A 24,944-nucleotide genomic window follows, 5' to 3' on the forward strand; every position below is an offset into this window, starting at 1 on the left:
TACTTTGGGAAGCAAACGTGATCGCCCTGGTGAGACGCAAACACTAAATCAAATCACAAGTTGCATAATAGTTTACAAATGTCAACTGGTAGAACAACTTAGAACTGTACAACTTTCACGGAACTTGATATCAATTCTGTGAATACATGGTAGGTCCATTCCCTTCAAATTGTTGTCTGTCCTTTTTAGTTGTTGGGTTATTTTTTTGAGCTGTATGTTCATTTTTATTTATGTTTTCATACTTGATCTGTTATTCATTTCCTGTGTTGAAATTCACCTACCAAGACAATGCGGTGTAAAACTCTGCTTTCTGTCTAATACATAAGTCTCATAGATATTGGAGAGGGAAGGGGATGAATGGATCAATGTGGACTCTGACAAGGTCAGTCTAATTGAGTATACAGAGCCATTCTCTATATTATCCTGACATGGTGTTATCGCGCAGCAAGTCCTTTCACACACAAATTCTGCCATTTTCCTCATCCATCTATGCTCTCGTCATTTCTGAACGCGTTTGGCATGGTATGATTAATAATCTGAGACAAAGCCTCTTTTTTTATGCATTCATCTTCTGTTCTAATCAATACACAATCGCTATGGGAGTCAAACCGATGAATTACAAGTTTAGATCCAGGCTCCATTCTGTCATTGTATCAAACGGTCTGATTCCCATTGCATCAGTTCCATTTAGGCCATCTTTCATTTATGGAATCATGTTTCTCTCTGCCGTGGTGTAAACTCCCTGAGTAAGAGGAGTTAAACCATGAAAACAAGGTTACCTTTACAGATATCAAAACCATCCATCTGTCTGATAATGTCTTCCTGAATACGCCTGCAGAAAGCTAATATTTATATTGACACGCAGCTGGTTATTCTCCCAAATATCACGGAAAAAAAGAACAAAACGGCATCTCGGTGATCAACATCTGTTAAATTGGGAGCAGAAAAAAATGAATTGGAAACTGGAGATCAATCAATGTTAATTTCTCCTGGGAGAGCATGTAGGAGTGATGTTACTCAAGCGGAATTGAAATGAACGCAGCACGGCTAAAAGGAAAGACAAACCAGTCTGTCCTGGTTTGTCAGACTGTCCTACCGGCAAGGTGTATAGGCACTTCAAGGTTATGGTGAGCCCTATAGTTTTAGTAAGCAAATTGGCAACAGTGGGGAAAATCTGCCAAGGTCACAGAATATAAAGAATACCCGCCCAAAATATTTTGTGTAGGTCCGTATTGATCAAATGAACCAGCTCAATTGGCCTAGGTATTCATTATGTGGATAACGTCCCCATTTTGCCCACATTCCCCCAAAACGGTGTCTACTGTGTTGACAGGGTGGAATTAATGCACAAGTCCAGCAACACGAGGCGACATTTTAATGACTTAAGATACTGTAACTGTGGCTGCTCCCCACCTCAGAACAGACAACAAAAGGCCAAACCCTGCAGGCCGAAACGCAGCCTCAGGGCTTGAGGCAGCAGGAACGGAGGTGTGTAATGTAACGCTCTCTCATTGTTACTGATAGGTAATAATGAGAAAATGTATGAGCGGATAAGAATTCCCACACAACCCAACACTGCCAGCCTTTCGATTTCCACTGGAGAGTTGGCTGTGCATGTAATGAGGGTTGGTGAGCCACACACGTATTGCCTCCCAACAAGCTCCGGCGCATGTTTAAAGATCTGATCGGTGCGGTTAATGCATATTTACATGATACGCATAAAAAATAAGGCAATGTTGGTCGCACCTGAAACATGTAAAGAGAATAGCTTCTTTTTCCATTTTGGTTAGCTGATGGAGCTCAATCATAAATAAATAAATCAACGAGATAATGTTACCTAATGATGTAGGATGTGCGTGTGTGTGCGTGTGTGTGTGACAGAAAAAACAGGACAGAAGCTTAGGGGATGAGAGTCTGTGTGTCGTTCGAGCACAAATCCCATACCATCAAGATACCACCGGAAACTGAAGTCAGGCCACAGACAAAATACGAGTGGGATTAAACGGTTTAAGATTACATGCGTGTCCAGATGGCACAGTGAAGGTGAGATTTTACAGCGCGCTGCCAACAATGGAAGACAGACAGTCTGAGGGATGAAGAGATCAGAAGCGTAAATCAAGATGCAGATGGAAAATCCCAGTTCTGTATTTTCTTGCATCATGTGGGTTTGAGGGAAATAGAAAGCATGGCTGGAAATCCATTGTATCACACTCCTGCACACTTCTCTGCAAAATCCTCCAATCATCCAGTCAGAGAAAAAAAACTTTTTCTATTGAAGAGCTGAATGTATTTCGGTCACGTTTTCCCCGCGTAACCTATGGATATTTCAAAGCAAAGCATTTTAACTCCTGCTCATTATTTATATATTAAGGGTCAGAGGGTTAAGAAGTCGAGTTCAGCATTCCATGACATGAAAGAAACACGAAAATCAGTATTCTGGGATGAAGGCTCAGGTTGTGTGCTCTTGAGCAGGACCAAATCCATTGACGTCGAAAGGAGGCATCTTTTTCTGGGAAGCAGGTACGACTGTGTCTTCAGCACAAGCTAAATGCAGCTGGTGGCTTTAGCTCAGTGGTGGAGCAGGTCAAGAGTTTGCAGAGTTTTCAAATCCCTCCCTGTGTAGTGCTTAGGATAAAAGCTAAATTACTTTGTTGTGATTATAACGGAAGCATAAATAGAGTAGAAAGCAAAGCAAATTCACACCTACAGATACTACACATACACATACAGACACCTACTACAGTTGCTGTCTGTCCTTCTTGGTGTTTGGTTACTGCGGGAGAGCAGTACAGCTGGGCCAAACACACACTGTGCGGGTCTAAACACACTCCGTCACTGCCGAGATCAAACACAACACCTGAGACAAGCGAGGCATGTGTGTGTATCTATGTGTGTGTGTGTGCGTGTTTGTGCAAGCGCGTGAGCCGTGCGGTTAATGGGCGTGGTTCAAAGGAACTCCTGTCTGTTTTGCTGTGGTGATTAGTGGAGGCCGAAGCCAGATTCAATTTGAGTTTCTCCTCTTCAGCGTGTGACACTTGTCTGCAAGATAAAACGCTGGGGACACCAGGTCCTTTGTGCATTCTCTAGGCTTGCTAATTACGCCCACCCTCTCCTTTAGAGACCCCGGTGCAATTAAAAGTTTAGCGCTGAATAATCATTTTGCTGGTACCGGAGTTTAATGACAGAAAGTGTTCCGGAGCAAGTACATGGTGTGGAAAACCATTCTCTACGACAGCCCTCTGGCTAATTATCCCTGATTCAGAAACAGCTCTCGATACCAAACTGTCGTCTTAGACTGACACATGCATGTAAGATGATTAACATGCTTCTTTCCATATTTGAATAATGTTCTTCTGAATGTGTTTAAGCTTTGACAGAACTAAGAAGGCAGGGTTTTTCTGCTCGTTATCGCTCTGGTTAATTACAAAAAAATTCACATCCTAAGATAGGACTGAATTCAAAATCAATATGTACACGTACATATTGCATGTAGAAATTGTATCATTGACCCAAAAGGTGGGATTAAACCTTGGGCATCCCCCAAGGAGGTGTGCAGAATTTAATTGATCTATTATTCATGGCATCAATGTGCGTTAATGGTGCACACATTTTCACAAGGCTAAATTCACCAAGCGGAATGAATTACTTATGCAGCTTCTGCAGATTATCATGCAGACTATCATGCAGATAGTTTTTTTTTTCAGTTAACCTCCACAGTAGAAAACAACAAACCATCACCTTTAATGAGAATAATAATCGTGAAGGCATTGGAGGTATTGTTGACATGTTTGCCATACTCAACCTCAATAAAACAAAACAAACTCTCAGAAAGTAAAACATTTTACTTGTTTGAAGATTGCACATTCAGTCAACTTTGAAAACATTCTTGTCCCAGTGAGATTCAAAGCCAGCCTTGCAGACAGAGAGTTGGAGATGTTCTGCATCTGTGCTGACCAGAAGTCAGATGTCAACATAACACCGGGGTGAAGAAGAGAGAGAAAGAGAGAGGGTAAGGGAGGAAGAGAATCAGAATCTGAAAGGGTTAAATCGCCATGAAAGTTTGCACAGACAAGGAATTTACTTTGGGTAAAGGTGCAAACATTCAACAGATAGGGCTTGATCTTAAAATATAGGAGTAGATCTTAAAGTATAGGGGTAGATCTTAACGGGAGAGAAAGAGAGAGAGGGCTGAGACAGGAATGAAAAGGATGAAAAGGGAGAGGAAAAGAGAGGGTGACGGGAGATGGATTGGAGTAAAGAAAGAGAGGGGGGCGGGGACAGGTGGAAGGGGAGGGGGAGGGGGAAGGGGAGGGAGAAGGGGACAGGTGGAAGGGTAGGGGGAAGGGGAGGGGGAAGGGGAGGGGGGCGGGGACAGGTGGAAAGGGAGGGGGAAGGGGAGGGGGGCGGGGACAGGTGGAAGGGGAGGGGGAAGGGGAGGGGGGCGGGGACAGGTGAAAGGGGAGGGGGAAGGGGAGGGGAGCGGGGACAGGTGGAAGGGGAGGGGGAAGGGGAGGGGGAAGGGGACAGGTGGAAGGGGAGGGGGAAGGGGAGGGGGGCGGGGACAGGTGAAAGGGGAGGGGGAAGGGGAGGGGGGCGGGGGCAGGTGGAAGGGGAGGGGGAAGGGGGGCGGGGGCAGGTGCAAGGGGAGGGGGAAGGAAGGCATTCCATGTATTGAGAGTATCTATGGCAAAATACTTAACCAAATAAGTTTCGGGATGAAAGAATGAAGCTGATATTTGCAACCCTCTGTAGTTATTTCATGAACAGCCTTCACATGAGTCATGAATCATAAATCACAAGACCCATGAACAAGGTTTCTCCGCCTCAAGTCTCTGGAGTTTTTACCCTCTTGCACAAGAAGAGAAAACTCACTAGATGACAGTTTCCAAAACTACTTATGACATATTTTTTGTCTTTACAAGCCTTCAGAGGTTGCAAAGTGAACTGAAGGACCTTAAGTTCATTCGGTAGTCTCACAAAACGATCGTTGTCGATGGTGCTCGTTATCTATGCTATGATGTCAGTAGTGAGTTGTGGTAATAGGCTATTGTTCATGTTGCTTTCGCTAAATCTTTAGTTTGAATTGATGTTTTATTCATATGTGATGCATCTGTCTCGTTGGGTTCCCAGATCCAGCTTGGAATTCTGAGTCTGACTGTAATTGTCAGCACCCACCGCCTAACAGAAATATCATATCCCTGTTGCTGGGAGAAATCACTTGGGTGCTGGAAAGATGCTTTCACAGGCTCTGATGGTGTCACATTTGATCCATTCATACGGGGGCAGAGGGGGGATCAGAGGACCCGGGTTAAGAGCTCTTACTGCGGGGCCACGCTGCCCCCCCCCCCCCCCCCCCCCCCCCCCCCCAAGACCCAGCTCCCTGTCTGCTGCCTGCATCCATTACAGTCTCTGTGTATGACCTCTGATTGGAGGGGAGAGGATGGTCCTGGTCAAACGGATTTTGTCGGAGTGTCTGATTGGCTGAAGACACAGACAGAATCTGTTCTAACCTGGGTCAAATACATGAGGGGGAAAAACAATCATTGGGCTTAGTGGTAGAGTACGTAGCCCTTGAGGTGTTGGTTTAGCTTAGTGGTTAAGAGCATTTGACTGAGCAAGAGGCCGCAGGTTCGAATCCTGACCGTCTGGTAATTGAGTGCTTGACACACGTGGTTAATAGACACTGGAGGAACCATGGCACCATCGCAATATTATTTGTTCTATGTTCTGCTGTTCTTGGGTGCACACGGCACGGCAGCAGTACGGACACGGTGGAACGCCACTTCCTGTTGTAAGGAAGGCTGTCAAACCAAGTTCAGTCACACACCCGTAACACACTCCGTTCACACCCAGCGAGCTAGGCTTTCAATGTCCGTCAGTTTTTTTGACAAGGTCTACTCTACAATACACAATCTCACAAGTCGGCTGAAAGGTGACACTTGACAAGTGGATTTGTATTCCGCACAGTGCCTTTAAAAGGAATCTGACCTGGAAAGCAACGAACCAGAACTCGCCAAAAAGCATTCGCACGTCCCCGAACTCTGGGGAACCGGACTCCTGGGGTGCTCAGTGTGACGCCGCGTCATATTGTCAAAACAATTAGGTGTGTTTTGTGTGAGTCGTGAAGGGGCCTTCACACACAACCTTTCTCCTGAAGGGTTAATGAGGGTTCTATTCCTTTCCTAGGTGGGAGTTAGAAGCTATATTTAAGCATCCTGCTGAAGACTGTTTTTCCTCGTGACCCTCAAAGGTCAACCTCATTAAACACCGACTTCAGAGCTGAGCAGTGGAAAGTAGGGTGACTTACCAGTCAGAGAGGTTGTCTTTGATGTGTAAAAGACGCACAGAGGATTTGGTTTTTACAGTATCAAGGAATTAGCATTAGTAAAGTCCATATTCCGTTTTTGTTTGGGGGGGGGGGACGGACGTGTGTGATTGGGCACAATTGTTGAGAATGTTTGTGTACTGGAACATGAGACTGACGCCATTAGGATTCAGTAATCATTGAAGAGTTCTGCTTGCGAGGCAGTGACAGCAGAGCTTGGGATCAAGCACATTAACTAAAACCTCATGACTCTGAATAATGTCCTATTAGAAAATTGGCCAAATGACTATGATGTCAACCATGTCAAATCTGAGACAAGGAGGAGTGTCGGAGAAGTCATTAATGTCGACGCATCATTAGAACTCTGCTTCATCACAATGAATTAACATACGAAACTGAACGGAGTTCAGTTCGGGTGCGATGGGCTCTTGGGGATCAGTATCACTGCTCATCCTCCCGAGACAGTGGAGGTTCTTTCGTCTATGTAATGAGCAGTTTGTTGCAGGAGCTGCACTGCCACGTGTTGTCATCTCATTATGAGATGGATGAGATTCCAGACTTGATAGAATCAGCAGCTCCGTAAAGAGTACTGTTCCGTTGCTTTGAGACCGTGAGGAAAGGCATCCAGCGTGGTGAGGCTGGATGGATATCAGAGGGGTACCATTACTGTAAAAGTCTGTTGACATGAGTGTTATTCGGGTTCAGCTTGTGTTGTGTGTGCATGTGTGGCGGTGTGTATGTGTGTGTCTGAGCGTGGGTGTTTTTGAGCGTGTGTCTATATGGATGAGTGTGACCATGCGTGTGAGCATGTTTGTGCATATTTGTGAGCGTGCGTGTGTGTGTGTGCAAGATCTAGAAGGACAGAATAATGTATCACATGGTGTAACCCCTTCTTAACATCTTTAGCTTACTTGCTTTGATCTCAGTCTCCCGATGATATGATAAAGTCTTCCTTTTCCAGGCAAACTTGGTTAAAAAAAAGATCTGAATAATGTTCTGACTCAAATCTCCAACTTAGACTGAAGAACCATGCCTCGGTGTAGCGAACTCGAGCCAGTGTTTGTCATCAATTGCTTTCACTCCCAAAGAAACACAATCAACATAATGGCTGCTGAACAGAACCTCTATGTTCAGGGGTGTCGAGCTCCGGTCCTCGAGGGCCGCTGTCCTGCATGTTTTAGATGTTTCCCTGATCCAGCTCACCTGATTCGAATGAATGGTCGTTATAACAACCCTTTTAATTGAATCAGGTGTGTTGGAGCAGGGAAACATCTAAAACATGCAGGACAGCGGCCCTCGAGGACCGGAGTTCGACACCCCTGCTCTATATCATCGTAATAGCAGCTGCATGTTTACCAGTGCAGCTACTGGCATGGACGTCTTCAGAACTGCTGTAAGATAGTATGTGTTCTAAGTATCCGCTTGCTGTGAAGGGAAAGCTCTATCAGAACCCATCACTCTGCCTCCACTTAGGACAGTCTTCGACAGCAATTTGGCCGGCAAATTCTCAGTAAGTGCCTTTTCCAAGATGCGCTAAAGACGAACTTTCCCAGTTACGACTATGCTCTACCCTTCGAGTAAAGTTTTGTCACCGGAGAAGGCTTGACAGTTCATGCTTAAGTATAAAAACCAAAAGCATGTTTGATGTTTCCCTCCCGGCCCCGTACAGTATAGGCAGCTAGAGCTAGCCCCACTGAGCAACATTACAAAACGTGCCAAACATATACTGTATCATAACCCTATATTAAATCTGACACATGACATGGCACAGAGTCATTTTCTTCATGGCACAATAGTTCTCTGATGAAAATGAAGGCTTCGAGGTTCTCACTGTGTGTACTCAATTCTAATGAGATACGTGGCTGTTGAATAGATTAGACTGCCTGTCAGAACAAAGGAATCATAGTCATGCATCAGCAGGAATCTGCCCGTCTGGCATAAGTGATGAAGTCATGTAGTTAATATCTGATTCGAAGAGGAGAAATGAGCAATCGGACGATTCAGACCCACTTTCAAGGCTCAGGTTGTTATTTTAACCTTGTGCTAGTCTTCCCTGATCCAACCCTTGCACACTTGAAAACAGTCCGTCATGGCCTTAACGTTGCATTTTTGTTTTTCTATCATTCAACGACCAGTATCTCTGCAGTGTTGGCAGCATAATCCTGCTAAAACTCATTCAAAGGAAATGGAAACGACAAAGACATCGACCTTAAGCAATGTTGAGAATCCTCTCGCTTCACGATTGCGTCTGTGAAGCCTGGCGTCCCTCAGTACCGACACTGAAGAGGAAGGCCAGGAACAGTGGGAGGAGAAACACGTTGTCTATTCTTCGTGCCTCACAGATGATTCCTTTCACGCTCCCCCCCCTCCCCCTCCAGTCTACTGACAGATCCTCATTACATTAGATTAACTTTCATTTATTTGGCTTAAAGCACAGCTCCGACCAGAGGATCAAAACTCACTCCTGTCCTCTCGCTCTGGCAGTTCCTGGAGTTTGCCATAACTCACACTCCGCGCCGCGGCCCGCATTCCTGCCTCTGCTCGGATGTCGGCTGTGGGGCAGTTACTGAACTGTGATTTTTGTCTGTCGGAATTACCGTCGACCCACGGAATCCTCCCTGCCAAAGTTGACCTGTGGCTTCTTTTAATTAATCAAGTGTTGGAGTGATCCCCCCCCAACTATATAAAAGGAAGAGGGTGGGCAGATGTCAGATAATGTTATCTGGGAGTGGACATGGTCATTAATCATCTTGGCGGGGCCCTGAATTGTAAACATGGCTAATTCCAAGAACTTGTTCTTGGCTTTAATTGGATCAATTGCTTCTATGGTATGTCAGTTGGGCTGGGCGACTTCGGGAATAGATTTAGACATATTTAAATGTCTTGGAGCATTCATACTGAGGATATCGAAATGGTTTAAAAGGCGTAAAGGGGACAGTCAGATTTTTTGTGTGTGGATGAAGAAATGGTTCCTGGTGGATATCGAAGGAAAGCGATAATGCACACTATTCCCAAATGTTTCCATGGACAGATTAAGTCCATGCGTCAATAACTCTGGCCATGTTGTAACCTACAGACACACCGTAGCGTACCGCGACATAACATCCCATAGCTTCATATGCCTCCGATTGTCCACAGACTAAAAGAGAAAGTCTGTTAGATCTGCACATACTGCACGCCATCTACATTGGTATGATGCCTTGTCTCTCTAGGCTTCAGTTGGCTTGGGAGTCTCGCTGTCATTGAATGTACCAGTTGGAGAACTTTGCGGACTATGTACCGTTAGATACAGACCATGAGCTTGCGGACTGATTTACAGAACGAACACGTTACAACATCAGTTCCTTCAGGAGAGTTGTACTGGGAATCCACAGTGCTTTTATTTTGTGTGACATCTCCTTTCACTAATAGAGGCAGGGAAGGCAGGGAAGGGAGGCAGGGAGGCAGGGAACAGGACAATAATGGATGAAGTGAAAGTGGATGCACTGTTTGAGACATCTGCTGGATGTCTGTTTACATCCTATTCACCTCGGAGCACTATGCACTCTGCTGGAGCTGTGAAGTGCTTCATCTAGGGAGACTCCTTCATGTTTATAGTGCCACAAAACTTCTTTACCAAGGAGGAAACATGGGGTCTTCAACAGTAATACAGTCTTCTCCGGTCAGTCCTGCAGGCAAATCAGGTAAGCTGTTTTCCCAAATCTGCAGTCTGTATTGCACAGATATTTTGGTGAGATCATTTGCTCAATGTATTTACAATGACTCCTCCGTTTAGTAGGTTGAGCTAAAAACACACACAAAGGAACAGGACAAAAATGACCTTATGGAGTTTTGGACTTACATGCTATAGATGGAATAAGCACAGATGCATGTTATGTGCTCTATTTAAAATCTAAGGAACAAATCTAAGGAACCTCTTGGAAATGAGGCCCTTGGACTGAACAGGAAGTGACATTGACTGTGTAGCACTGTGTGTGTGTGGGGGGGGGGGGCACCAGAGTCAGCACCGCCCATTTATCACAGCTGAAACAGATCACCTCAACGCTGGGTAAGAGGATGGCTCCTGATCAAGAAGGAGATAAAGGGAGGCTGGCGTGTGTGTGTGTCTGTGTTCATTTGTGCACGTGTGTTTCTGTGTGTGTGGCTGTGTATGTGGGTGGTGGAGGAGGTTTGTACCACCATCTGTGTCGACAGATTCACCCCTGCTGCGCTGAGCTGTCTGTACCTACTGAGGTCAGTGCGTGTGTGTGTGTGTGTGTGTGGGGGGGGGGGGGGTGCACTAAGATGCAATAAACCATTATACAGTGGAATTCTAGTGTGCATATGAACACCAAAATGTGATAACTTTATGATGTGACGCAAAGCCACTCTGAGGTGTTCCTTTCAAAACGATGCCGCCAAAACTCAGCCGCCTTGTCGGCCATTTTGGCTCAAGAGGCCTCTGGTGGCCCGCGTGCCGTGTGTTTCCCATCATCAGGTCAAAGAGGCTCGTCGAGGACTTTTCTCACGCCCCGCGGACACTGTCATCAACCCAATTAGACCACAGCTCAATATGTCGTCAGTCAGAGGGGAGGGTGATTCTGCCTCCTCTTCCTGCGGGGGCCCTGGATTCTTTTCACCTCTAATCAGCCTGCCTCACTGCTTCAGCAGAGCGAGGCAGTTGCTCAATCATTTCCTTATTATCCGCCCCATGTTAAGCATATGGGGGTATTTACACTGACAAATCGAATCCCTGGGACATCCAAATGAATTAAAACTGCATGGTGAGTATCAAGTGTTTGATTCGTATGTTTCATAAATGCGGCTGGGCCTCATTTCCGTGGGATATCCACACATTTATTTTAATATGTTTTTGTGTTTGTTTGTTTTTAAGTAACTTGGGGAAAGTAATGTGAATGAGGTAGACTAGATGTTTATGAAATGTGCTGTAGAACTTCTTACAGGTGTGTCTGGAGAAAACATCTGGAAGCAAAAAAAAACATCTGGCCTTGCCCGGCTCCAGATGTTGAGGCATTCATGTTTGGAATCAATAAAGGACTTCTTCTGTCCCAGCCTGAGTCAGAGCTGACCAGCAATGCCATGATGTGGACAAGGGGTTTGGCCCAGACCACCTAACAGACTTCCCCCTTCTGCTTATTAGAGACACATACAGTTCTTTCATAGGCTCTCCGTAAATGCTGTTGAAATGTCAACGGGGGAAACAACTGCAGTTACATTCGGGGCAGACCGTACTTCAGGTTCTGGACCAATTTCCAGGTGCAATTTCCGATGCGTGCGGTGCCATTCTGATGATTACGACAGATCCCTGCGGTTTCATCAAATTCGATGACAAACATCATGCCATTTAGTTTTTAGAGAAGCAATTATGTGTCTCACACGCAGCGTGCCAAATATAGGAGAGCTACGCTAATATTTCATCCGCCGATGAAAATACTAAACGTTTACATCTATGACACAACCCTGCATCACAATTATATTCTGTTTCTAAGTTTCCAAGTGGTTTTACGGACACCAAATGTTCATCAACCAGCCAAAAGGGTATACATTTCACTCAGATTAACTGCAGGAAGTTGTTGAATTAAATGTTGGTATTCTGTTTGCTGGGCTACTCTTACTAGGACATTGCTAGGCAGTACAGTTGTGAGATTTGGATCTCTGTGTTTGAGACGCTACAGATGGTGTTGTTGCTCTGTAGGTGCCATATGCCACTTTGGCACAGGAAAACAATTTAGATACTCCAAGATAATGATGAATCGTTCATTTTAAAACACCCAAACAGCGTCTATTAAATACCGTGTATCACCTCTATTTCATGACTCAGGTGTTTTCACTTAGATTACGATGTTAATATCGCGGCTCTGTTGAGCGCTGGAGCTGTTTGTGCGGTAATTAAGTCCCTGTCAGGTGTTATGAGACAGGAAGTGACAGGGCTGGTTGAAGGCCAGCTCCCAGAGTGCACTTCTCGGCCCCCCCCCAGCACCGACGCAGCCCCGGACCGACACCCGTCGCCAACGTTTCCCTGGCCTCCCGCTCGCTTACCCAACCCATCCCACTCATCAGAGGAGCAGCACCTTGCGTCTCAGGGGCTGCTCTGTGATGGGAGAAGGCACAGACCCTGCAGTGTGAACGAACAGCTGCGAAACAGCCCGGCCAACACTGGAGCATGGGCGGAGGGGGGCAAACGTCTGTCTGTCATGCCCAGTCACGACGACAAGCGGCGGCGTCAAACTTTTCCGTACCGCCTGGCGCTTGTCCCCCGCGGCGACTCGGAAGGGCAAGGATGACATCACGCCCGGCTGGACGGCGGGGCTGTAGCCTCCGACAGGTAGACGATTAGAGGCAGACTGGGAACCCCATTGGAACGGCACAGACAGGAACAAAAGCTTCCCTGTGAGCTCCGAGAAAGCAGAGCACCGGTTGAAAGGGTCTGGCTGTCAAGGCTAGTTTCTCCTTTCTTTTTGATAGGTCTGCCAGATTTCTATCTGACGGCTGAATGGCCCGATTCTTTCTGAGGTGGGGGGGAGGAACGGATGATGTGTCTTTTTCCCCTGTTTCCATCGTGACTCGAGGGCTTTGTGTTTGAGACGAGATCAGATGATCTGCTGCTGATGTGCGTCATGAAAACTCGTACTCGAACAGGAAGTGTGGGCCGATTCATCACCATTAACCGCTAAACGCTTGGGTAATCCTCGTGGGGGAGAAATCTGAAACTGATCTGATGATTGTTTGATGTTCTGTTGTCATGTGTCGGGAGGAAGAAGAAAAAAAAACCTTCCTCATGCAGCTTTGTGATAACAGTACCAATAAAGACTACATTCATGTGATGCCACACAGCAGATAGCGGGTGAAATGACTTTGTTTTCGAGAAAGCATATTCACATTCCACATTCTCTTGCTCTATGTCCTTATCTGCCACAGTGATCAATGTTCTCTCATTCAGCACCAGAGTCAGCTGTCACAGTAGGTCCTATCAAGAAGACACAAAGAACACACACACACACAGCATGCAGAAGTGTCCACTGATATTTCTCTTCAGTTTTTTTTCTTCCTTTCCTGCTATCCCTCCTCCGAAGGCAGCCAGGAGCAGTAATCAGCCACATCAAGACGACCAGGGGCTACGTCCAAGTGTTCGTCCCATGCCTGGCCAGGGACATGGGCAGGCGAGCGATCTGTTCGACACGTTTTTATATCTGGGGTTTATTTCAGGAGGAAACCCATGTGAACACTGCAAGACGATGCAAACTCCGCACAGAGATGCCCGGCAAATGGGCCACCTGAGCGCTGAAAAGTACCCAGAGCGTTTCCCATTCCATGAACATGCATGTCATTCGACCGCGCTTCCAACAAGCTTCTCTCAAACAGTACTGCCACGTAATCATCTACATCTGCACTCGCACGGACCGAAAACCCCCTACAATAACCCAAGGTGGACTCGAGTCCGCACATACGCCAGTCACACAAGTCGTTAAAAGACATGGACATAATAAGTGCAGAGCCCTCTGACCAAACTTGTCCTCCAAAAGCCAAGGTTTCATTGTAAAAAAACCTTGACACATATGGATTTTGGTCTGCTCTGCTTTGTCCAGAGTTCAGCGGATCAGGCCCCCGCCAACCAACCTGCTCCACAGCCCGTCTGGGTGATTAGGCGAAAATACGGGCCTCCGCAACCGAGGACAGATGGACGGCAATCACTAGCTGAAAAATGTGAGCTTTTGGCAGAAGGGCTATTGTTGTTGCTCAATTTTCCCGGTCACACGGGCTCACCTACAGAGTCCTTTTTCGGAGCCAGACATCTTTTTCTCTGAGCCCAAAAGAAAAGCCCAATTACCCCCCAGCCCCACCCTCGCGAGCCCTTTGTTGAGAAATAATCGGAATGATGAATGCTTGGAATGGAATCGCTGAGTTCCGACCCGTCTGAGAAATCCGCCGTGAATTCAGCTCAGGCACAATTATCCCCTGATAATACAATGTGGCGTTTTCGATGAAATTGCTTTCAATAAGCGGGGCCCCACCATTCCGCAAAGTATAGGGGCCAATCACACGCATCGGGAAAAACGCTTAGATCCAGGTGCTGTTGAGGTGATGTGTCTTGTTGTCTGTCTTGAGGGGGGGGGGGGCGACGACAAGAAGAGTTACAGAACGAAATTCACTTCATCTAGTCATCTCCTGGAGTTTTGGGTATGGCTGTAGGCAATACAATTTTGCAGGTCATTAACACATTGCAGACCCAACTGCCCTACTGTACATGATGCGTGTTCCAGACTGGACCATTCACCTCACACGGACTACTGGAGATTTGTCAATCATAGACACACACACACCTATCTGCCAACTATTATACAGAAGCATCACCATTTGCATCTTCTTTCGAGTCGCCCATGTTGTACAGTGTTCTCGATGCTGACTGATGTGTGCTTCCAAAGCCACCCAGGCCACCTACACACCTCTGATGAAACCACAGAGGAAGTCCAGGAGGAGGAAGTAATCAGAGGTGAAAGGCCAACGGCACGGTGTGACTCAAGCCCCTGTGACCCCTAACCAGTCCCTAGCGAGTGTGCTTCTAGACAACCCTCGCCGGCTGGTTTACTATCCAATCACAGAACTCTGTGGGAAGTCGGCGCTCAGCCACAGAATCAATCAACTTCTATCTGCATGGACATTAAAGGTGTGGTTAATGCATTGAGTGGGGAGCATATTGATTACCAGTGAAGCAGACAGACAAAAATACAAATATTTCTGACTGCATAAGAAATGTTAAGAATCATTCCTGACATTCAGTGAATAAACTTTGCCTTTCGTGTACATCTACAAACACACTGGTGACTTCATTTGCAACTCCTGTACACGGCACGCTCGTCTTTTGCAGCTATAAATGTATTCAGTGTGTTTGCTTGCCTTTTCCCAGATTCCTTATTGCCTCAGAATAAAAGATTAAATAGGCCTATATTATTCTTCAAGTATTTATGAGGTTTGTGTTCGGCTGTGCAGCACTTGGCAATTGAGAAACACAGTCCCTGAAGAATTTGTCTTAAAATCTGACGAAAGCAAGTGAAGAAACAAACAGAGCACTGAGATGAGGAACTTTTAGCTGGCATTATTCCAAGGGAAAGCCTCACTTCAGATGATTAGGATGTTACATCCTTTTGGTACAGTGCACAGCAGGGGTCTGTTCACAAAGCTGGTCTTGAGAACAAGTTCTATATTTCGCAAAAGATATGCAAGGAATCTGAGAGACTGAACAATTTACTCCACTGGTATGGATGGAGTCCTCGCTTTCCTTGTTCCTGAACTGGCAGCCCATTTGAAATGTTTGGTGTAAAAAAATATAACTTTTCATAAGTTTAGCGTCAACAAAGCGAATGTACATCCCTAATTTCCCCCACATCTAAATAGACAGCAGTTGTTTGTGTCCAACCTTCTTGCGTCTGAGTATCCATTAGTATCTGTTGGAATCCTTGAGAGAAAAACCTGCTGTTTGCTTGCATCTCCTGCCTTCTGGGAGTGTAAATTGTCGGGTAGGTAAAAACGAGTACGAGTTGAAATGAGTACGAACTGTCAGAGATACTAATCCTCTCTGGTGCTATTCATGCTAGATATTTTTAGAGTCTTTTATTTTTTAGCGTTGTTTTTTGTCTATCTAACGCTGCGGCCAAAGGTGAACACAGCTTGGTTCCAACCTTGAACCACACGATGATGTGCTGCTCTGATACTCCTTCACTCAAACAGGAATCTCTGAGATTAAAAAACTTGTCAAGTTAGAGACACCCCTCCACATCCTGGCACAAGACAGTGTTTCTCAGAACTCACCAGCGTCTATGAAGAGGGTAAGCGAGAGGTCTGCTTGCACATGTCCAGTCCTCTGGACCTTGAACGCCCCTGACTGGCGTGTGAAACGGCTTTAGGATTTCCCACCATACGCTTTGTCAAAGTTTCTGCAAGGGGGGAAAAGACTACCTCAGATAATAATAATAATAATAAAGACTTTATTTCTATAGCACATTTCATGTAAGAATTGCAGCTCAATGTGCTTTACATAAAATCAGTAAAAACAATAAAAAACAATGACACAAGTGATAAAAGTAATACAAATAAATACAATAAAAAAATGACTGATACAGCTGGGTATATATTGTAGCCGGGCAGGCTACAATATATAGCAGGCTCTTCTTCTACTGGCGTCATTAAAAATGGGATGACTAACAGGTGTGAATCACGCTCCAACCCCGGCCTTCAGCCCCAGCCACCAGGAGCACCTGGTGACGTGTCTGTGATTGTGAAGATTCCCCCCGTTTGTGTCACGGCCACAGCCGTGCCCCCCTATTGTTTTTGGTTTTGCCCTGCCCTAGTGTTTCCCTGTCATTGTCGTCACCTGTCTCGTTCAGTTGTCGTTAGTTTCATTGTGTTCACCTGTGTCTTGTTTGGTTCTGTGTATTTAGGTTCCTGCTTTGTGTCCAGTCTTTGTCTTAGCATTACCCTTTGTCCCTGCGTGTACCCTGTCTGTTTCCCGTTTTGAGCATTAAACCCTTTTGTTTTTGGACCATGCCTGCTGACTCTCCTGCGTTTGGGTCCTACCCCTCCACACGTCGTGACAGTTTGTCTCTCAGGTTTTCCTCTGAGTTCTTCCTTGTTCCTCGAGGGGTTTGAATTGGGTTTAATCGCAGTTCTCTGGGTCTCTCTGAAGTCCTCTATGACATATAAATAGGGCTATAAAACGGCTATAAAACAGGCTATGTAAATACATTTGGATTCATTTGGTCTTCAGCATAATATTATGGCTTGTGCCTGAGAACATGGGCTGAAGTATGCTTTCCATTCAGACTAAGTACGTGTCACCGTAGACAACCATCGCTTCTGGAAGCCTCCCACCCCCTTCTCCCGGCGTCCCGTCGCAGAAGAACGTCCTACCTCGTTCCACAACTTTCATCTGCCCCGAAGTTTCATCGTCCGCAGGGTAACTCATCCCGTTTTGTGGAGAGGAACGAAAACACCCCACACTGTTGGTGGTCTCTTGTTTATCCATGCAGATGAGGGGGGTGGGGGGGGGGGCAGTCTCCAGTGTATGGGGCTGGCCTACATAAGATCCCAATCAAAGGCAGTTCGAGGAGGGTGGGACGGGCTGTCCTCTTTTCTGCAAACAGAATGTGTAAATGTTTTTCCTCATGTTTTTCTTCTCCGAGTGCTTCCATGACAGCCAAGTGTTGGAGCTGGGGAGGGAGAGAGAGAGAGAGAGAGAGAGAGAGGGGGGGGGGGGGGGGAGAGATAGAGAGAGAGGGGGGGGGGGGCGAGAGAAGAAGAGTGGGATAGACAGGGAGAGAGAGAGAGAGAGAGAGAGAGACTGTGCTGGCTCCTGCTAGAGTTAAGGGAATACAGTCATGGAGAGAGTGAGACAACAGGATGGAAAGCATTGACAATGAAAGAGAGAAACAGAAAGAGACAGAGAGAGAAAGAAAGGGAGAGACAGAGGGAAAAGAACCAGAGCTTGAGACAAGAGACGTCGACGTGGAGATGCACAATTGGCATGCAACGTGCTGGTCTACTTAACCAGAACAGTCAGTTCTGTTCCCCAGCACAGCCGCACATTCTCAGACACCCATAGGATTAATAACATCACGGCACACACTCCTCAGAGCTGAACTCACATGTATGCGCGCAGGCCTATTCATCATCGGCAACGGGCTTTGGATTCGTGGTCATCTGTATCTGTCGAGGGTGGGGGGAAGTGGGGGAGGGGGGGGGGGGGGGTGAAGCAGGAAGTGGGGGTCGGCGGCAAGAGAGGTTTCGGGCGCAGATGTGAGAGGCAGGGACAGGTGGCCCGGATGAGTCATCACATTACGCGTGGACACGTGGGAGACGCGCCACCGCCGCTCCCGGCTCTGGTGACGGCGGGTAGCAATCTGTCCACCGCTACACGCCCACCCCCAGGTCCCTGACTGACCGGCAGCTACAGTCTGGGCTGTGGAGGGGATAGGAGTCTGGTTCTGACAAACGTCCGTCCACTTCTGGAATTCTGCGGACAGTGCAAATAAGGATGTTAAGTGGACCTTATTCAACACCAAAAGTAGGCTAATCACGTGGACAAGTCCAGTGCATGAATAAAAGGATGTTTAGTTAGGGCTGGAGTTACTGTACAGCTAAATCCTGCACACTTATTGCAGATGACACAACATTTTTGTTAAAGGGGAAGAGGAATTTGATAGTTATTCCTAAAACGGAACAACAAGCATTCTACAAAGCATGAAAGCAGCAGCTGTTTTCAACTGTTTCCACCATTGCCTCCCTTGGGGTTCAGTATTTTATTTGTTCTGGTGGTGGAAGGTTTAAAATAGCATGTTGCCTAGCCCCTGGTGCGCTGTACTGGGTACATCTGATGCGGCGTATGCCAAAGATTGTTTGTTTTTGATGTGGTGCATTTGATCTTTGAGGAAAACACAGCATTCACCTTCTCAGCAAAAACATTTCCCTAGCACAAACAGACACGTTGATATAATCAGAATTTAGTCCGTTTTTTTTCATTTTAAGTCGAACCATTTCAGGCTTTAATCAAAGGATACAAAACAGTTCAACCGGCGAAAGGAACCACCGCACATGTGATTGTTTGAAATCGCCATGGTTACCTCGACACGGGAGGTCGTTACAGTGCTTTTTCCCCGACCTGGAGGATCCGGAGATAGGCGCCCGACAACCTACACAAATTGCTGCTATCTGTCACCATTTAAACATTAGGCTGTCAAAGAGTAGCTGATTTCTCTCCATTCATAGATTCCCCCGGTGGCTTTGTGATGAGGAATCGTTACAATACAGAGAAGCCATTCTCTGTTCCTCCACCGGAACATTCCGGCACTCCTGTAGAAAAGTATGGAGGCAGCTTTGGTTAATGTCTCTTAGGACTCAGGGAGGCTTGTGCTTGTGGTAGGAGATATGGATTTATTGTTTGTGCCCCGGTGAGAGGTGCTGTCGTTAAAGCCCCTTTTACACCAGGCACCTCATTATAAGTAGCATGAAAAAGCTGGTGTCAGTGCAGCCGATTCTTTCTGATTACCGTAGCTCTTTGTAACCCTGACAACCCAAATGAAGAGGCATTCACTGTCTGTCCTTGGTCAGTGCTTGAATTGGGATTTAAGAGGCAAACATTAATCCATCACACTGGCTGTCTGACAACCCCACCTGAAGCTGTTAAGGAGAGCCCGAGGCTCATTTACCTCATCAAATCAGACAAGCCTCTCCCTCTCCCCTCCCCTCCCCTCCCCTCCCCTCCCCTCCCCTCCCCTCCCCTCCCCTCCCCTCCCCTCCCCTCCCCTCCCCTCCCCTCCCCTCCCCCTCTCCCTCTCACACACACACGCATACGTGCGCGCGCCCCGACACGCGTGCGTGCCTGCACCCCTTTCCTTCATGCATCATTCAGATGCACTTCTACTTTACGTGTCCACCCTCTGCCTCGGTCTCCCTCCGTCGCCCCTCTCTCCGTTTTCCAAAAGGCCCTCATTAGGTCCACTCTGTCTTTTTTTTCTTCTTCTCTCGCTCTGACTCACCCCTCCTTCCCCTCCTTCTCTCTAAAGACACAAAACTCTAGAGGGATGAACGGATTTCTTTCAGCCATCAGTAAAAGTTGTTCTGGAAACTGTGCTCGTTACTCTCCCTCCCTCTCCGGTGTGGAGAGTGAGAGAGGAACACAAGGGGAAGGAGTTGGTTTTTGGGGGACCAGACGGGAGAGGGGGGTCACGGTCAAGGCTTTCCCCACACTGCGAGCTTCCAAGTCGGGCTTCCGCGGCTCCTGCTGCTGGTCAGTGGGGCTCTGACGCGGGCTTGACAGGACGGGCAGGGGTGAGGGCCGCATCGGAGAGCCGAGACAGCTCTGCAGGGTTCATTAAAGCAAAGACGTGCTCTCTCTCTCTCCCTGGACACCCCTCTCCTCTCTCTCGTTCTCTACACAGCCCCATCGCTCCTTCTCTATGAACCCCTCTCTCTCAGGTTCTCTATCCATCCTCAAGTGTGTCTTCCCATCTTCCCTTCTCTCGGCCTGCCCTCTCCCACCTGTCTCTCTGTGCCCTCCCTCCCTCCCTCCCTCCCTCCCTCCCTCCCTCCCTCCCTCTCTCTCTCTCTCTCTCTCTGTCTCTTTCGTGTCCTCTTGCTCTCTTTACTTTCACTTCTGTCTCTTTTTGCCTTTCTTACGCCCCTATCTGGCCCTCCCCCCTCTCCTCCCCCTCTCTGGGTGTCCCTCCCCCCTCTCCTCCCCCTCTCTGGCTCTGGCTCTCACTCCCCCCCTCTCCTTTTCCTCTCTGGCTCTGGCTCTCCCTCCCCCCCTCTCCTCCCCCTCTCTGGATCTGTCTCCCCCCCTCTCTTCCCCCTCTCTGGCTCTGTCTCTCCCTCCCCCCCTCTCCTCCCCCTCTCTGGCTCTGTCTCTCCCTCCCCCCCTCTCTTCCCCCCTCTCTGGCTCCGGCTCCGTGCTCTTTAATGACGAGCGAGAGTCACTGCGCCCGCCGCGGTGTGGCACGGAGATAAATCTACGATAAATGATGGGCCACATAGTTAAGTGTACACGACAGCATCCAGAGACGCGCCATTGGGCAGACGTTCAGCTGGGGTTCCTGTGTGTGTGTTTGTGTGTGTGTGTGTGTGCGTGTGTGTGCGTGTGTACCTGTGGTCAACATGCTTGCACACAAAACGCGTCCCTTCACACCAACAGTGTGAAACTGTCGAACCTGCCTTGATTAAGCGCTCGCGTACATGTGGACGCTCGCATTTGCGCGCGCACACACACGCAGACACACACACCACGCGTGTGGCCACATGCAGACAGGCTCATTAGTATCCCCCCAGGTGCAGAGTCCTCTCCCTGGGCACAACAAGGCCATGTCTGTAAGGATATCTATCATGGCTCCAGCAGAGCCCCGGAGCTGCACAGACTAGCCATCCGTCACAGGCTGCCGTGCTGGGACACAGGTGGCAGGCGTGGGCCCTGCTTTCACACCCCTCCCCTGGAGCCCGAAAGCCAGGCAGGCTGCCCTCGACACAGTGGCACACAACACGCACACTAGGGGAAGTGCTAATAGATGCTAAGCTAACCAGCTCGCTAACGCTAATCACGATCCAGGCGTTGCCCGGGAACGAGCCCCCGTGTGCGTGAGGAGGTGTTGCCACGGTCGCGGTGCCAAACAAAACAGTGCCTCGAAAGTCTTCGAAAGTAAGACTGGTGTCGGAAGTTAGGGAGGCTGGTTTCGGGCCGTTGGGTAACCCCACAGTCGCGAGCTTCTGAAAGACGCGTTTTTGCAGATAAATACTGAACACTGTATAATAATTAGCAAGTTTGATTCTGGGGGGGGGGGGGGGGTTTCTCCCCAAATGAAGACATCCACTTGCATGTATACAGATCTGAATTATTTAACATTCATTAGCACCCACCTCCTCCCCATGTGTCCACACAGACACATGCACACACACAAACGCACATACACATGCCCACGCACGCATATGCGCGCGCGCATACAGTTTCTGCCTGCACAAACAGATCTCTGCCCAGTTCTCACAATCAGGAGGCATTCTCTCTGCAGCCTCAACCATAATGTGATCATATCCAACTGGTGTGGCGCTCATTACTTGAGCCTGACTGTTTCAGGGCTCAGCTTTGAATAATGAGGCTGTTATGGTAATTACACCTCCAAGACAGGACTGAAGGGCTTTTAAATACCAATGCCAAAATATAAAGCTGAGCAGAGATGTCTCTTAACCAAGTCAGCATTGCGTTGTATACGGCACACAAAAAATAACGCATCTTTGGTTTTGTTTTTTTGGAGGATCCTCTGAGATTTAAGGATTGGTCATGATGGTGTATCGTATGGAGAGATACTGTGGCATGTCCTGGAAGGATGTAATGCTATCCTATCCTGGTTCTTCAGAGTTCTTCCCAAACAACCTACTCTCTCCCCTTTTCTCCCTTATTGCCCTCCACATCCTCATCGCAGCACGAGGAAATGGAGGTTCAAAGTTGTGGGCTTCCCTCCCTGGGGTGCATAGCCTCATTATCTTAGAAGCTGCCTTCACTTCACTGGTTTGGTTATTCTAGAGGGGGAGTGGGGGAGAGAGAAGAGAGAGGAGGAGTGGGGGAGGGAGAAGAGAAGAGAAAAGGATAGAGAGAGAGAGAGAGAGCAGAGAAGAGGAGAAGAAGAGAAGAGAAGAGAAGAAGAGAAGAGAAGGAAAGAGTGAGGAAGAGAGTGAGACGGAGATAATCTGTCATTTAACACATTCGCTGTTATGAGCTACTTCTTGAGTTCTCTCTATAGATAGAAGTGCAAAGTCGTGGTAATATAATTAGCCACCTGTTTTTTTTACCAACCATCTGGTTCTTGTCAAGATTTTCTCATTGCAAATGCAACAAAGTCGAAGTTTACATGTCAGAAGTATTGGCACTAAACTTGCATTAAAAAGTATACATAATTCATTGAGAGGACCAACAACTTGTGAATACAAAAAATGGCATGATCATTGGATTGTTCTGTTTGTTTCAAACATGTGGGAGTTCTTTACCCACCCTGGGATGTGAATATATTTGATATGATGGAACTTAATTGACAGATCAGACTATGCACACGCAGTAAAACCGTTGCATAAATCTCCAAACTAACACCAGGACATCAGCTTTCTTATGTCCCTCCTAGTCTATCCATAAACCACCCCCATCACAGACAACTTGAGATGCCAGTATGAAAGCTTATGGCCGACATAAAATAATCCAACCCTTCGCCCCCCCCACCCCACCCCCACCAAAAAAAGATAAAATCCTTCCATAACCCATTTTTTTTTGCGTTTGACAGTGTTCCATCTCTGCAAGACCATATCGCCAAGTTCTCTCGGACAATATGACAACAATCAAACACCTCTAAGTGAAGATTGAAATCGCCCCGGCTCTGCACACACTGGCCGGAGCCCGCCCTCGATGATGTTCCTCTCCATCTGGGATTAGCGTCAGGGATATGGTAAAGCCGCAAATTTAAGGCAACGACACGTAATCTCCTTTGTATTCCCCTCCGTATTTCGCCATCGCCCTTGGCCCCTCAGGATCACCTCCCTAATCTCCTGCTACAAGCGCTTTACCTTCAATTCAGTGGCAATTTCCTGAAATATAACAAAAGCTGAATTAGTTTGACCCGTGGCGGGCAGGGGAAGCCAGGCGTCGCACCACAAAGGAGACTGGCCGCAACGGGAAGGATAAAGGCCGTCAAATGTTTTGTCGTGGTGCCAATCAAAAAGAGACATGTTTCCCCCAATCTGAGCGGCGTCAATCTCGCTGTGTAAACCTGCCACCGCGCGTTTATTCCAGCGGAGCAGCGCGTCGTCGCCTTCCTGTCGGGATTAAAGAAAAACGTCAGTGGGATTGTTTGTTGTAAAAGTAGAGGGGTGTCTGAGCTTGACACGACAACCTTAATATGACTGCAGCCCCTCACAGCTCCCGGGTACATGCGATGGTCTGAAAACGATCGTTTTTTGCTGGTTTCTGAGAAGACTTGACGAAGACAGAATGAGGTTTTGGAGAGTAGTATCAGTCATCAGGTTTCCTGCTAACAGGGTTTGAAAAATACCGTTTTGGAAAATGAGAGTGAAAAGCTAAAGTGAGATGAATAAAGACCACAGAGATGATTGCGGGCCGTAACTGAGGTCTAAGATGTAAATCGAAAGAGTAAATTAATTTCACTATGAACTCTGTGTGTGTTTGTGTGTGACAGAGAGAGTGAGAGAAAGACAGAGATGGAGATTGAGAGAGAGAGAAAGAGACTAAAGGAGAAAAGATATGATTGACTTATTCAGTTAGTGAATACTACACCGTCATTTCAACATGTAATATCACAAAATAGGGAAATATCCCAGCCTTTTATAATGGTTGTTTTCCCTCCACAAAGTAAAATACCATAGATTTCGGAGAAATTACACTTCTCACAATAGGGGATCAGGCACCATGCAAGATAAATGGAGAAAGACAGCGAGAGCAATTTAAAAACTCGAAGAGCGAGGAGGAGACAATTTGTGCCTTTGTCATTACCAATGCATGAGGCATGATGCAAAACACTTCCACTATGGTCTCCCCAATGTTTTGCCACATCGTTGGACTAATTGGCAAAGGGGAATCGTCTAACAAGGAACAAAATTAAAGGCGGTTAATGGCGTCTCCCTCCTTTTGCTTGCAGGGGGAACAGTGGAGGTCTGACTCACTCTGGCTCTCCAACCAAACTTTCTCCAGATGATAACAGCCGATAACCTTTAAAAAGATGAAGGTTTGCTGGAGCTCTGTTAGTACTGCATAGATGTCACCGGGAGTGATTTCCAATTGGAGTGAACGCAGAGGGCAGGAGTGTGTGTGTGTTAGTGTGTGGTAGGGGTGAGGGGAAGGGGGGGGTGGTACGACCGCTCGGCTGTCTGGAATCTAAATGGCAGATATGTCCGATCTGACAAGAATGCACCAACGTATCGACCGGTAACTGGGTCGGACGTGCATGAGCTCAATATCAACTACGGCCGTGCTCGTGGCCGGGAGGCGGGAAGGGGAGGAGAGGAGGGTGCTCACGTCGGGCTGGATTTGACGCCATCCTTTTCGAAAAGACAGAGGTGAAGATGGATGGGCACCGACAGG

At 47.3% G+C, this 24,944-nt stretch overlaps 1 long non-coding RNA gene across 1 annotated transcript in view; it reads right to left on the reverse strand.

The window, feature by feature from the left end:
* The window catches only part of LOC124487426, a 41,305-nt gene extending 23,879 nt beyond the window's left edge, over nucleotides 1-17,426 (reverse strand). Inside the window, exons 1-2 of the long non-coding RNA XR_006958378.1 lie at nucleotides 17,231-17,426; nucleotides 16,133-16,257 (exon numbers count right to left, since the gene is read on the reverse strand). This is a non-coding gene — a long non-coding RNA (uncharacterized LOC124487426). The remainder of the gene's footprint in view (nucleotides 1-16,132; nucleotides 16,258-17,230) is intronic.
* Nucleotides 17,427-24,944: the final 7,518 nt, after the last annotated feature.

Source organism: Hypomesus transpacificus, chromosome 26, assembly GCF_021917145.1.
Source record: "Hypomesus transpacificus isolate Combined female chromosome 26, fHypTra1, whole genome shotgun sequence".
NCBI lineage: Eukaryota > Metazoa > Chordata > Actinopteri > Osmeriformes > Osmeridae > Hypomesus > Hypomesus transpacificus.